A 14,122-nucleotide genomic window follows, 5' to 3' on the forward strand; every position below is an offset into this window, starting at 1 on the left:
ATTCAACACTGAGGATGGCTATGTTAGAAAACTTTGGAATTGTATGTAGATTTGGTGTCACTATGGAAATAGCTATATTTCACAAAATGAGTGAATAAACCTATTTCTGAGTGTGGCTACCTTCGGCGAATGTATATACTGACCTTAAAGGTGAAAATATATTGTGTATTTCTTATTAGAGTAGCAATTCATGTTTGGAAGAAAAAGAAAAACCTTGTAAATCTTTGTAAAATTTTGATGTTTTTTTCCATTTTTTTTATGGTTATTTGTGATCGAGTTATCTGTAAACATACTTGTACAGCCTGCTTTTTCACTTAACATTATAACAGAGCATTTTAAAGAAATATCTTAAACACATATCCTCTTACAATTAAGGTAAAAATGAGAAAGGGTAACTCAGAAAGCCCAGCCACATAACGCTGTGAGTTAGAAAGCCTAAGGTCAGAGTATTGCTACTAACCATGCTATTCATCTTTATTTGAGGGAAAAAAAAATTCCTTATGAATGAAATACAAATGCGGAGGAGAGACATGTCACTAGCATCTATCCATCTAATTCTTACCTTTTGTGGACAAAACACTAAACATATAGAAGAAACCAAAGCTGAGGTGAATTAAGTAACTTGCATAAGACTATACAACTAAATAGTCAGTGAGCCAGATTCAAATCTCAGTCTGTTGGGACTTCTGATTCTCCTTCCAGTACAATCTGACTTAAATTTGTTATGCTGCTTCCCTTCCATTACAAACCATGCAGAATGACAAGTTTTCTGAAACGGTCTGGGGCATTCATTTGGAATGCAAGGAGATTATTTAGGGCAGTGGGTCTCAATTTTAGTGGTAGTGAAGCAGGACTAGGCAGAGTGGTAGACTAGATAAATTCTTGTGTGACTTTTCAGTTCTAACACTGCAACTCTGCACTCTTCAGTAGGGTTGCTGAACTCTTGTTTTCTTTCAGCTCCCAATGCAATTAGTTTTCCTCCACAGATTTTGGTACATATTACCCAATACACATTGGTTTAAAGTCTATTCTCAGAGGCCTGCACATAATTCCCATATTAATTAGTGAGGAGTGTGTGTAAGAACTCTCAGACAAAACTTGGTCCATTGTGTCACTTATAACTAATATGCTTCTTAATGGTAACTTACTATTTTCACATTGTATTTTTTGTTTCATTTCTGTTTCCTTAAAATATTATTTGCAATGTTGTTTTATTTCCTATTTTTAGTACTTCGTTTTTCTTTAAATTAGGGGCATAATTTGAAAATCAACAAGGCAACAAACTGCTCTTTGTCAATTGTTTCACCTAATTTCTGATCTACCATACACACTGCCCACTTTTTAAAAATCAGATAATGAGCAGTATAAAGAGAGTACTGTCTAATACAGTAGTTCAAAACCCTGGCTGCACATTATTAGAATAACAGAGAATGGTTTTTTAAAATGCTAATGACTAGCTCACTACAGATGAATAAGACTCAAAAGGGCAGGGGTGGAGGGAAGGAGGGCTAAACATAGGCATAATTTAAAAATCTCCCTAGCAAATCTAAGTCAAAGGGCAGTGTAGTCATTAGACAGTAAAATACTTTGGATGAAACCAGTTTCCTATGGAATTTTCTAAAGGAGACAAAAGACGACTGAGGGTTAACCCCTGACATTCTGAAGTTCACAATATTTATGCTATAAACTGTCTACAAAAATGGTCCCATGCCTGTATGCATGTCCCTTCTCAATGTGACTTTGTTGTTCCTCTCGTCAAGATGAAGACTCTATTTTCTAACCTCATGATCTGCTTTGACCAAAAGTATGTAGAAGTGATGTTTTGTGACTTCCAAGACTAGCCTTCAAGTAGTCTTCAGCTTCCCCCTCTAGCTGCCCTGGAAGGCAATGCTGTCACCTGAAGATCTTTAATGATAAAGGCCACATGGGGAGAGAGGACAAACTGAGATCAGCAAAATCTTCTGACCTGTGAGTGAGGCCACCTTGGACTTTGAGGCTCAGCTGAGTGCCCTCTGATTTGGGCAAGATCAGTAGAAGAACTGACCAGCTGATCCAAGCCCAAATTGCTAATAATCAGAATTAGGAACAAATAAGAGATATTGTTTTAAGCCTATAAGTTTTGAGGCAGCATTAAGGCAAGAGATAAGCAAGAGATAAAGCAAAAAGATAATACAGTAGTCTTAATGAATGTGCTAAAAGTTAAAGACAAAAGACATTCTTCTCTACTTTTCCAAAAGTAATACCTATGTGCTCTAAACACTTGCTCATGTATTTTAAAAAGACGAGGGGAAAAAACCCACAAGTGTAAGTTAGCAAGCCTATTCTTTGTTTCCTCTGTTAAAAATTCAGTAACATATATTTAAGCTAAAACTTGAAATGTAGAATCAAAATATAAGATCTTTTATACAACGAGCTATCATTAAAATTTTACATCATTATTTCACGCACATTTAAAAATGTGTGGATCTCTCACTTTCTGTATGAAAAAGCTCATAAGTTAAGTCTCAAAACTTAAAAGTCAGACCAACACAAAGGTATACATATACTTTTGGATAAAATAATGAAGTAACTTAAAATTATGTAAAATTTTCCATATATGGCTTTTTCACAAAAATTTAGAAATGGCTCTTACATTAATCCATTTATTAACAACTATTTATTGAGTGTCTGCATAAAAAGCACTATGCTAGATATTCTCCAAAGAAGAGCCAAATATGTCTGGTTTGGTCATTTTTTACTGACTTTTAGAAACATAGAGGAAATTAGACAAATTTTATTAGGAGCATAGCTAAAGGAATAATCATTTCTGCATAAATAACTATGGAAAATTCTAAGAAAAAGATGTTCTTTTAATTTTGCCTTAAGAGATAATCAGCATTTTAAAAAGATGCTCTGGGTCCAGAAGGACAATCCAGGTAAGTAAAACCACTAAATAAAGCTTAGAGGTAAAAAAGGTTCAGAGTATAGTAAGGAGCCCAGTTAGCATCAAGGCCTAGCACTTACTAGCTGGGTGACCCTGGACAAGATATTTAACTTTCGTTTGTAAAATGGCAATAATAAAGTAACTCCTCATAGAGTTGACATGAAGATTAAGTAAGGAATACATCTAAAGGACAGAAGCAGTACTTGCACATAGTAAATGGCTGCATTAAGTGTCTATTGTTTTGGTTGCTGCTGATGCTGTCATCATTATTATTATTATTACCATTTTTTCACTCCAAAGAAAGAATATTACCTTTGAAGTCAGTCCTTTAAATGTGACATCCCACTTCAGAAGATGTTTTAGTTTCTTTCACCAATATTGACCTTATGAATTTTGACAGATGTAGTCTAGTAACATCAAGGAGAGAATAATCTAAACTATACTCCAGCTGATTTCAGAAGCAGTATCTTCAAGTTACCAAACCAAGTCTGGCTGTATATGGGAATTAAATAGGGCAGTTTTTAAAAATCACCTGGGGCCTGTCCCAAACTGATGGCACTAAAATTTCTTGGGGAATCATAAAAAGCTCCCGTCGAGATTCTGATGCAGGTGGTCCACAGCTGAGCACTTGAGAACCTCTGCACTACATAATTCTTTGAGGCAAAAAGAAACCAATCTAAGAGAGTAAAATTTCTGTCTCTTCCCTGAACATGTTACTGAGATCAAGTTCTATCAAAAGGCTAGAAATACAAACCTCAGTACTTTACAACCTGTGTGATGAGGAAGCTATTATATTCTCAATATTTATTATTGCCTAACAGAGATAAAACTTTTGGCACTTAGTATGACAATAATCACCTGCTCTGTGCCAGTCAAACAATGAGTACTAAGACTTCTTACTTCTCAGGTATGGAGCCCCTGAACTTTGATAAAATCTGAGTATTATTAGAGAGCGAAGTATCCTAAAACAGAGACATTACTTCAAAATAAAAGGATGTGTTCCTATAATTTCAAGTGCGCTTTAACTCTTTGGCCCAGACATACCTACAGTGATGGAAAGGCTTTCTACACTTTAGGATGAGCTGGGACATTGTTTTCTTTTCTCTCCTCTTTAGGTTTAACCCCAATAGTAAACATGTTCATCTAATCTAGGTTAGATAATGGCACTGCATGAAAGTTAGGGACTATATAGAATGCTCCAGAACCTGCTAGAAGAGCAAAATTCAGCTATTTACTTCTGAGTAAGCAGGAACTCTTTAACATATCACAACATATACTACTTCCCAACCTATTACTATTAATTTAAAGGCTAACTCAAATTACTAGTTTCTATAGTCAACATAATGATTAGGGACCTAGATAACTAATGAGTTAACTGAAACAGAACTCGCTCTTCCTTATACAACTCAATAGGTCATGGTATCTACTTCTCATGTAATTTACACCATCTTAAAAGAAAATAAGAGTGACTTTCTTTTATAAAGCACTTAGCTAATTCATAAAATAACATAAAAAATAACATTAGGAAAAGTGGTCTTTTAGGGTATACTGCTCATTACTAAGTATAAAAAACTAACATGGGCACCCAAAATAAAAGCTATTATCTTCGTCATTAACTGTGTCTACGACTTATTTCTATGGACTGAAATAGACCCTAGTAATCTGAAGTTTTGGTATAGTCTTCTACTACTTGGGAGTTTTTTATGTGCCAAGAAGATATGGTTTACTTTCTACTGTTCCTTCATTTAGGGCCCTTGTTCCAGGCAATACTATAAGGTAGGTCAATATTATCTTCAGGACCATACCTTTTATTCAAGCTGCTTCTCTATCTGGGGGCCACTAAATCTTTTCAAACAATGCCTTGTGCCTCTTTCCTTTCCTGATCCAGCTTTCCCATATAAATTTAATTGTCCTTTACCTCACTTAGGGAAAGGAAGACATGATAGATCAATCTAATAATTTCTGTTAAATTATGGAAATAATATCTGACAGAATTAATGAATTATGGCTCCTAGAATACACATTCATTTTCAGAATCCAAGAAAAACTAGAGAAGTGAGTTATGTAGAACTCCAAGGAAGGTCAGAGAAAACACTTGTTTTTTCCCTAAACTATCAAGACCTATAAGTAGCTACCTCCTCTCTCTCAAGGCTGACCAAAATCATAAGATTCCACTAAAACCATATTTGGTGGGCAGAATAATTCCTTCTTCCCCCCAAAATGCCCATATCCTAATCCCTGGAACCTGTGAATATGTTATGTTAAATACAAGAAAAACAATGAAGATGGAATATGCCTGCTAATCAGCTGATTTTGAGAGTGGTATCCAGGATTAACTGGGTGGGCCAATGCAATTACAAAGATCTGTACATGGAGAAAAGGGATAGTGAAGAATCAGAACCAGAGAGATAGGATCACAAGAAAGACTTGACTAGCCATTGCTGGCTTTGAAAATAGAAGGTGGGCATTAGCCAAGAAAAGTGGACAGACTCTAAAAGCTAGAAAACAGATTTTACCCTAAAACCATCAGAAAGGAAAGCAGCCTTGCCAACACACTGATTTTAGCCCAGTGAAATCTATTTCAAACTTAAATCCCCATAACTATAATAAATTTGTGTTGTTTGGTCTACAGCCATGCTACCCTGAACAAGCCCAATCCCATCTGATCTTGGAAGCTAAGCGGGGTGGGGCCTGGTCAGTACTTGGATAGAAGACATAGGCATAACAAATAAAAATAAGGGAGTGTAAACTGACAAGATCCTTTCAATCTGTGAGATCAACCTAGGATTGCCTCACCTAAAATGAATGAATGGATGAATGAACAAATAAACAAACGAATGAATGAATGAATTGGTGTCATTTTTAAGCAACCCAAAATGTGGTAATTTGTTAGAGCAGCAACAGGAAACTAATATACCAACAGAGTACATAGAGTAAGCTAGGATCTTAATTTCCTTAAAATACATGGTTGGTATTTTCCTACTGGATTATCCTGCTGCTTTATAGAGGTTGTCTCATTTGTATTTGGACAAACTAGTGGTTAAACAAACTACTGGTTGGACAAACTAAATATTCTACCCCAGTATATCAAATTTTTTGATGGAAAGAAATGATTTTGACTGTTTTGCTGCAAGAGAAAATCTGGTGCCCTCTGGTGTTGGAAAACAATATGAGTCATACCACCTTTACAAACCAGCATTCCAGAGAGATTCATAAAAGCATGGAATGTCAGAGCTGAATAGCACATCCCAATCCATCGCTGATTTGCATTTTTTTTACTGGAAAGTTTTGCTCATGGATCATTATTTAATTTTATTCTGATGGAATATTAGAAAAACATTATTAAGAAAGTGAATGAAGCCTCTTGGGTAATAGAATACTTGCTTATATAATCTGTTGGAGCCTGCAGCTTTACAACCAGGAGAACAAAAGTGAATGATCTAAGATTCTATAGTGAAAATAATGAATAAAAAAGCCTGAATAAAAAATCATGACATTGTTAAGGTAGTGTGATTTATAACTGATTCTTCAGTGCATTTTAAAATATTGGAGACATACAAAATGGAATTAAAAAAGATAACATTTGTGATAATACTACTCAGCTTAAGAAGTAAAACACAACCAATAGAGTTAGAGCTCCCTACAAAGTACCCCAGGTCATATTCCCCCACCCCCTCCTAGGTAACCACTCAATTGATTTGTAAACGTATTTTTCAATTTTCTACACCTTAACACTGTTATTTTGCTTCTAAAATTAAAAATTAACTTTAAAATATTACTTTGTAAAACAAAGCCAATATGATAGTAATTTCAATTGATCATGTAAAGCCAGGGAGAACATTCCAGCTATACATCCCCAGTTTAGGGGTACGTGGAAGCTGATATTGTCAGGTTCCCAGTGTGAGAAGAGTAATAAGTAAGACTGACATCTCAGCACCAGACAAGTTTTAAGGAGGTTTCAACAGGAGGAGGCAGCAAGCGAGTATGATTTTCAGAACAAGTAAGGACAGAATGGGGCAATGAGGGAGACGACAGGTGGGCAGTGAATATCTTGGTTGATGTGGTAAATGAAGCCAAATATGGAGGTTTGGAATGTAAACCAGGCACAGTCTTCCTAGTGCACACAAGGCCAAAAGAGCTGAAGGCACAGCTTAGTACTATTTATCAAACACAGCTAGCACTAAGCTCCGTCCTACGTGATAAGGTCCAATTTTCTGTAAGTGTCTCCCTGGGACTAGCTCAGTGATGATTCTGTTCTCTCCCTTCCCCAAACAAGTTGGCCTTACACAAAATTTGGTAATGGATAACATGCATCTTGGCTGTTCTCCTACTTCCCAATTGCCTTTTATCCCCAGAGCCTTCACACTTCTCTCCGGCTGCCCAAAACCTGTCGGCTTCAGATCTTCCCCATGCTCTAGCAAGCAAATTGCTCATGAAAATCAAGTGATAGAAGTAAAACACCCTGGACTGTACACAGCACACAGTAAAGCTCAATAAAAGCTAACTGCTGTTATCTCACTTTCACCACCACAACCTCTCCATTCCGCTCATACCCACCCCCACTCCTTCTAGTCAAACTTTCATTCTCTTAATACCAGGCTAAGAAAAGCTATCTGAATGTACTAAATGTTACTTGGATATGGATATTTATACTGTCTTTTACTACATGCAAAGAAATAGGTATTAGAAAATATAAGATCAAAATCTCTTCTCTTCCCCAATATGATTCTTTATCTAATTCTTTCTCGGCCTGCCTCCTGGTATCCTCTGTAATGACCATCAGAATTAACTCTTTGCTCTTGTTAATAAATCATTTTTCAAGGACTCTAATAACTCAGTTTTCAACCATTCTAAATTCCTTTTTGTTGATCTCTTCTCTCCAATAGTTCTCAACCCTGCCCACAGTGGAATCATTTAGAAAAAAGTGTGCATGTCTACACACACACACACACACACACACACACACACACACACATCTACACATATGTATCTATCTCTATATGTGTGTATATATAATTTTTTTTTAATATAAACAAACATACATGGTGATACTCAGTCTAGATTAACCGAAGCATAATCTGATTGAGCCCAGGAATGGTAGTTTTAAAAACCTTGGGAGAATTCCAACTTGCAGCTAAGGTTAAGAACCACTGTTAGCCTCTTCCCTTAAATCATTTACCATGACTGAAGCACTGGATACATCATTTATTTGTTCAAGTCATCCCCTCAGCAACTATTTACTGAGCTCCTACTGTGGGCCTAGCCTAGAGCTACTCAGAACTTTCCAGCAGCTACATAGCATCCTCAGAATCAAACATAAGTTTCTGATCACTGTATCATCATTCTTTATCAGCAGACCATTTTTCCTCTCTTCTCTGTCATCAATCTTCCAGTTTCTGCACAATCTTCCTACTGCTATTAAGTCTGCTTTTTTGTGACTTCTCTGAGATTTTTCAATTGCATATTAAGATCTTGGCCGAAGCAGTCCTGGACTGATTAATAAATGGTTGGCCAAAATCCACTATGATATGGCACTTATGCAAATTCATAAAAGGATAGCTAATGTTCATATCTGTTTTCTTCATTCACTCAAAGGTCCCTGAGGGGAGGAATCATATTCTATTCATAGTTGTATCCTCAATATTTAGAGCACGGTTTCTGGCAAAGAGTGAAAGCACCCAATGGGCATCATTAAATGAAAATGCTGAATGAAGAAACAAGGTAAATGATATTAAAATGTTTTCTGAATCAAAGAATGATAAAATATGAGAGAAAAACACAAAACCAAACTTTCTTGAGAGGCTGTGATAAAATAATGGTTAAGAACATAAACTTTGGGATCTAGACCTGCCACATACTAGATTTGTGGGCTTAGGCAAGTTTTTAACCTCTCTGATCTTCAGTTTCTCCTTCCATAAAATCGTGATAATATCTCATCAAATGGTGTAAGAATAAATGAAGTTAAAAACTCAGAAAAATACCCAGCATGTAGTAAGATGTGGCAGGCAAAATAATGGCTCCCCAACGATATTCACGTCCTAATACCGAGAATTTATGAATATGTTACCCTATATGGCAAAAGAGAATTGATGAATATGTTACCTGATATGACTTTGCAGCTGTGATTAAAAATCTTAAAATGAGAAGATTACTTGGGATTATCTAGGTGAGCCTAATATAATCACAAAGGCCCTTAAATAGGTCAAAAGGCAGATGGGACAAAAGAAGCAGAGATTGGAGTGATGCCATAGTTAAAAGGAGGCTACAAGCCAAAGAATGCAAACACACCCTAGAAAATGGAAAAAGCAAGGACCAAGTCCTACCCTAGAGTCTCAAGAAGGAATGCAGGCAGCCCTGTCAATACCTTGATTTGAGCCTCATAACACCATTTCAGACTGTTTCCTCTGTAACTATATGATGATAAAACTGTGTTGTTTAAACTGTTTGTGGTTGTCACAGTAGCAATAGGAAAATAATATATAATACATAAGTGTGATAATTACTATTTTTCTCCTGTTTCAAAACATTCCTGAGTTAATGTCAATAGTGATGTTATGTTGATAGTGTATATCCTTGATGTGATTTGTAATATGATGGAAATGGCATTTTACTTCTGTAATCTTCCTCTCCAAAACCCACGTATAGAAAAGAGTTCATTTAGTAGGCCTGCCTGGACTTGTAAGGTTGGCCCTAGGCTGGCATCTGAGAACTTTAATTTCTGGAGGCCTCCCATCATCCTGATAAGAATGGCTCATTGTGCCTAAAATGTTGGTTTACATTGAACATCAGCTTTTCTTCTGGAGTCCAGAATTTTGGTGTGTGCCAGGCAGAAAGTGTCTACATGACCCACTCTCAATACAAATCCTGGGAGCTGAATCTAAAATGAGCTTCCCTGGTGCAAAAATTGCACATGTCACAACACACTGCAGGAGGAGTCAAGTTCATTTAGCGTAAGTCAGCAACTTATTGGGGAGAGGACTTTTGGAAGCTTGTACCTGGTTTCTTCCGCACTTTGCCCCATGCACTTTTTCTCTTTGTAGATGTTTGTTTGTATCTTTAAACCTTTAATAAATCGTATTTGTGAGTATGACTATAGGCTGAGTCCTGTGAGTCCTCTTAGTGAGGGTGGTCTTGGGGACCCGTGAAACAACCCATAACCCGTCTCATCATGAAAAAACCATCAGAACAATCTCAATTGAGGGATAGTCTACAAAATACCTAACCAATATTACTTAAAACTGTCAAGGTCATCAAAAACAGAAAAAGTCTGAGAAACTGTTAAAACCAAGAGGAGCCTAATGAGACATAACAACTAAATGTTATGTAATACGGTATCCTAGATGGGATTCTGGAACAGAAAAAGAACATTAGGTAAAAACTAAGAAAATTTAAAAATAGTATGAATTTTAATTAACAATAATGTATTAATGTTGGTTTTTAATTGTGACAAATGTACCATACTAAGATATTAATAAAGAAAATTGAGTGTTGGGCATGTGCAAACTCTCTGTACTAGCTTCAAAACTTTTCTATAAATCTAAAACCATTCTAAAATTAAAAACAAACTTTTATTTAAAGAATTTCTGATTACCCATGTATTGTGTAGAGTGTTTTGATAAACATTAGAAAATGTAGGTCTATATAATTACTTAAGGTAAAGGCATTATCAATTCCATGTAATTTTGCTCCACATGTATTCATTTATCTATATTTGAAAATCAATTTGAAATGGCAGGAAATCAAAGTTAAGACATTTAGTTTACTAAAATGGGCTAAATATTTATATATTATTTATCTACTGAACAGTGACTTCCTGGAAGGAATAAGCAAATTAGAAGTACCTACCTATTGAGCAAGACCTAAACATTTTGCATTAATAAAATGAAGAAACTGATCATCTTAAACTGAAAAAAAAATTGGCACAAAGTAGAGTGAGAAATAAACAATGACCTGAAGGTCATGATGTTCTTTCAATCTACTGTCTTCTTTCCTAAAAGACAACTTCATAATTATGTTTCTGGGTTTAATAAGACCAGTAAAATATGTGTCATCTAATTATATTGTAATTACTGAGGCTTTTCACTTCAATAAACTATTACTTTCTGCTTGAGAAAGAGAATAAATGGGGGATAATCGTTTGTTTAATATGTGGATTAATATTGTAATTCAGAAGCATGAAGTATCCTCTTTTAAGAAGATAACCAAATATTTGGAATATGATTTTGTGTGACTCAAAGGTGATGAATCGAGGGATAAAAGATTAAATGGACTACCTTAAAATCGTGAAAAATTCAAAATAATCCCTATGTACAAATCTATAAAAATGAAACTTAGTACCTTGTAGAAAATATATATCTTTGGCAGATAAACATGAATAAGTAGTTCTTTAATATAATTTATTGGTCTCTATTCTCCCCAATGCCTAAATCACTCCCTTATAATAATACAAGTGGTTTACTGAGAACAATGTAATATAATCATTTTATAAGGTTTAGTGGTTTATTACAAACCATATATTTGGTCAATTATATTCTCATGCGCAACACTCTACAAAATGTAAGGTAAACTCTCTTTTCACAATAGCATTCTGTGGGGTTTAAAGAGACATTTTCTTTCATTAATATTAAATAGGCCCAATGTTAAGAAATGCAAACATAGTAGAACGTAATGCTGTTTAAATAGAATTACTTTAAAGTATTATGCAGCTATACTAGTGGCAGCTTTACTTTCTTTCAATCCAGAGAAAAATTTTTTTGTCCCAGAAAGAAATTTGTATTAATTTCATCAAAATGCTGGTATTTCAGCCTTTTCATGATTATACCAGCCACTTAACAAATTACGTAGGCCAAAAGAAGTCTCAAAGAAAATTAGAAAATAGTTTGAACTGAATTAAAATAGAAATATAACATGAAAGTCAAAGGACGTAGCTAATGCAGTAATTGAAAGGAAATTTGTAGTATTAAATGCCTAGATGAGAAAAATTCCAACTAGTAAGTTTCCACCATAAAATAGTTTTATAAGAGAAAGAAAAATAAAGTCAAAGCAAGTAGAATGAAGTAAATAATAAAGACCAGAGTAGAAATCAATGACTTTGAAAATAAAAAACAACAAGAAAAGTAACTTAAACCCAAAGCTGGTTCTTTGGAACAGTCAATAAAATTTACACATTTCCAGCAAAGTTAAAAAATGAGAGAGAAGATACTAGCTCCCACTATCAGGATTGAAAAATTGATATCATTACAGACCCAACAGACATTAACAGTATAATAAAGCAACACTATGAACAACTCTAACACATAATTTCAAAAATTTAGAAAATTTATTGAAAACAACAAAGTATCAAAACTCATCTAATATGAAACAGATTATCTGAATTGTCCTATAAATATTAAATAAAATCCATAGTTAAAAATCTTTCAAAAAAAAATCTTCAGGACTAAATAGTTTCATTGCCAAATATTTAAGAGAAATCAATTCTTCATAATATTTCTCATAAAACAGAAAAGGAAAGAACACTTCCTAACTCACTGCATAAGGCCAGCACTACCCTGACATTAACACTAAAGATAGTACAAAACTAGGGAAAACTTCTGACCAATATCCTTCATGTAGAGGCAAAAAGAAAAAAAGAAACCTTTAAAAATATTGGCAAATAGTATTCAGCAATATATAGAAAGAAAAATACAACATAATAAAGTGGTGTTTCTTGTGGAAATGAAAGACTGACTTGATATTTGATAAACAATATTAACACTGAAAACGTATCAATTGATGTAGAAAAAGCATTTAACAAAATTCAACATCCATTCATAAAACTGTCAGCAAACTAGGAATAGAAGTAAACATCCTCAACCTGATAAAGGGCATCTACAAAAATCTTACAACTAACATACCTAACGGTGAAAGACAGAATGCTTTCCTCAAAAGACAAAGATGTCTGTTCTCACTATTTCTACTCGACATTGTACTGGATGTTATAGCTAACTCAATAACATAAAAAAGAAAAAAAAATCCATATTGGAAAGGAAAAAATAAGGCTGTCTTTACTTGTAGACAATATTATCATCTATGAAGAAAATCCAATGAAATCTACTAAAAAACGACTATTCCTAATAAGTGTGATTAGAAAGGTTGTAGGCTACGGAATCAACATACAACATTCAACTGTATTTTTACATACTATCAAGAACAATTGGAAATTAAAATTTAACAAAACAATACCATTTACCAACATTAACAATAGGAATACTTAGGGACAAATCTGACAAAAGATGTCAAACATCTGTACTCCCCCAAAATCACAAGATACAAAGTCAAAATAAAAATCAACTGTGTTTCTATATATCAGCAATGTATAACAGTAAACCAAAAAAATTTTTAATTAAAAATAATCATCAAAAAGTAAATACTTGTGTATAAATCTAACAAAATGTGCAGTTCTTGACTGCTGAAAACTGCAAAATATTCATAAAAGAAATCAAAGACCTAAATGAAAAGGGAGACATATGTTATGGATTGGAAAAATCAACAGAGTAAAGATTTCAGTTCTCCCCAAGTTGACCTATGCAGATTAAACATAATTACAATAAAAATCCCCAATGGATATTTTATAAAAACAGGCTGATTCTAAATTTTACACAAAAAGGCAAAGGAACTAGAATAAATCATTTCTGAAAAAGAACAATAAAGCTGGAGGAATCACAGTACCCTATTTTATAACTTACCATGAAGCTACAATAACCAAGAAAAAGGACTATTGGCAAAAGAAGAGACACAAAAATGAAGAGAACAGATATATATACCCTACTGATATATACACTACTGATCTTTGACAAAGCTGCAAAAGCATTTCAATAGAGATATAATAGTAATTTCAACACACATTGCTGGAACAATCGAGCATCTCTATAAAAAACAATGGAACTTGACCTAAACTTCCCATCTTATTTAAAAAACTAACTCAAAATGAGTCATAATTCTCAATGTAAAAATTAAAGCTATACAACATATAGAAGAAATTAGAGGAGGAATTCTTCATAATCAAGGGCTAAGCAAAGAGTTTTTAGATTTGACACCAAAAGCATGATCTATAAAAAGAAAAAAACCCTGAGAATTTAGACTTCATCAAAATTAAGCATGTTTGTTCTACAGGAAAAGAAAATTGTTACAAGAATAAAAAGACAAGCTACAGAATGACAG

At 34.2% G+C, this 14,122-nt stretch overlaps 1 protein-coding gene across 2 annotated transcripts in view; it reads right to left on the reverse strand.

Annotated features, from left to right (window-relative positions):
* The window catches only part of RNF180 (ring finger protein 180), a 130,853-nt gene that overhangs the window by 74,387 nt on the left and 42,344 nt on the right, over positions 1-14,122 (reverse strand). The window lies entirely within an intron of this gene.

The sequence above is a fragment of the Rousettus aegyptiacus genome, unplaced genomic scaffold (assembly GCF_014176215.1).
Source record: "Rousettus aegyptiacus isolate mRouAeg1 unplaced genomic scaffold, mRouAeg1.p scaffold_m13_p_8, whole genome shotgun sequence".
NCBI lineage: Eukaryota > Metazoa > Chordata > Mammalia > Chiroptera > Pteropodidae > Rousettus > Rousettus aegyptiacus.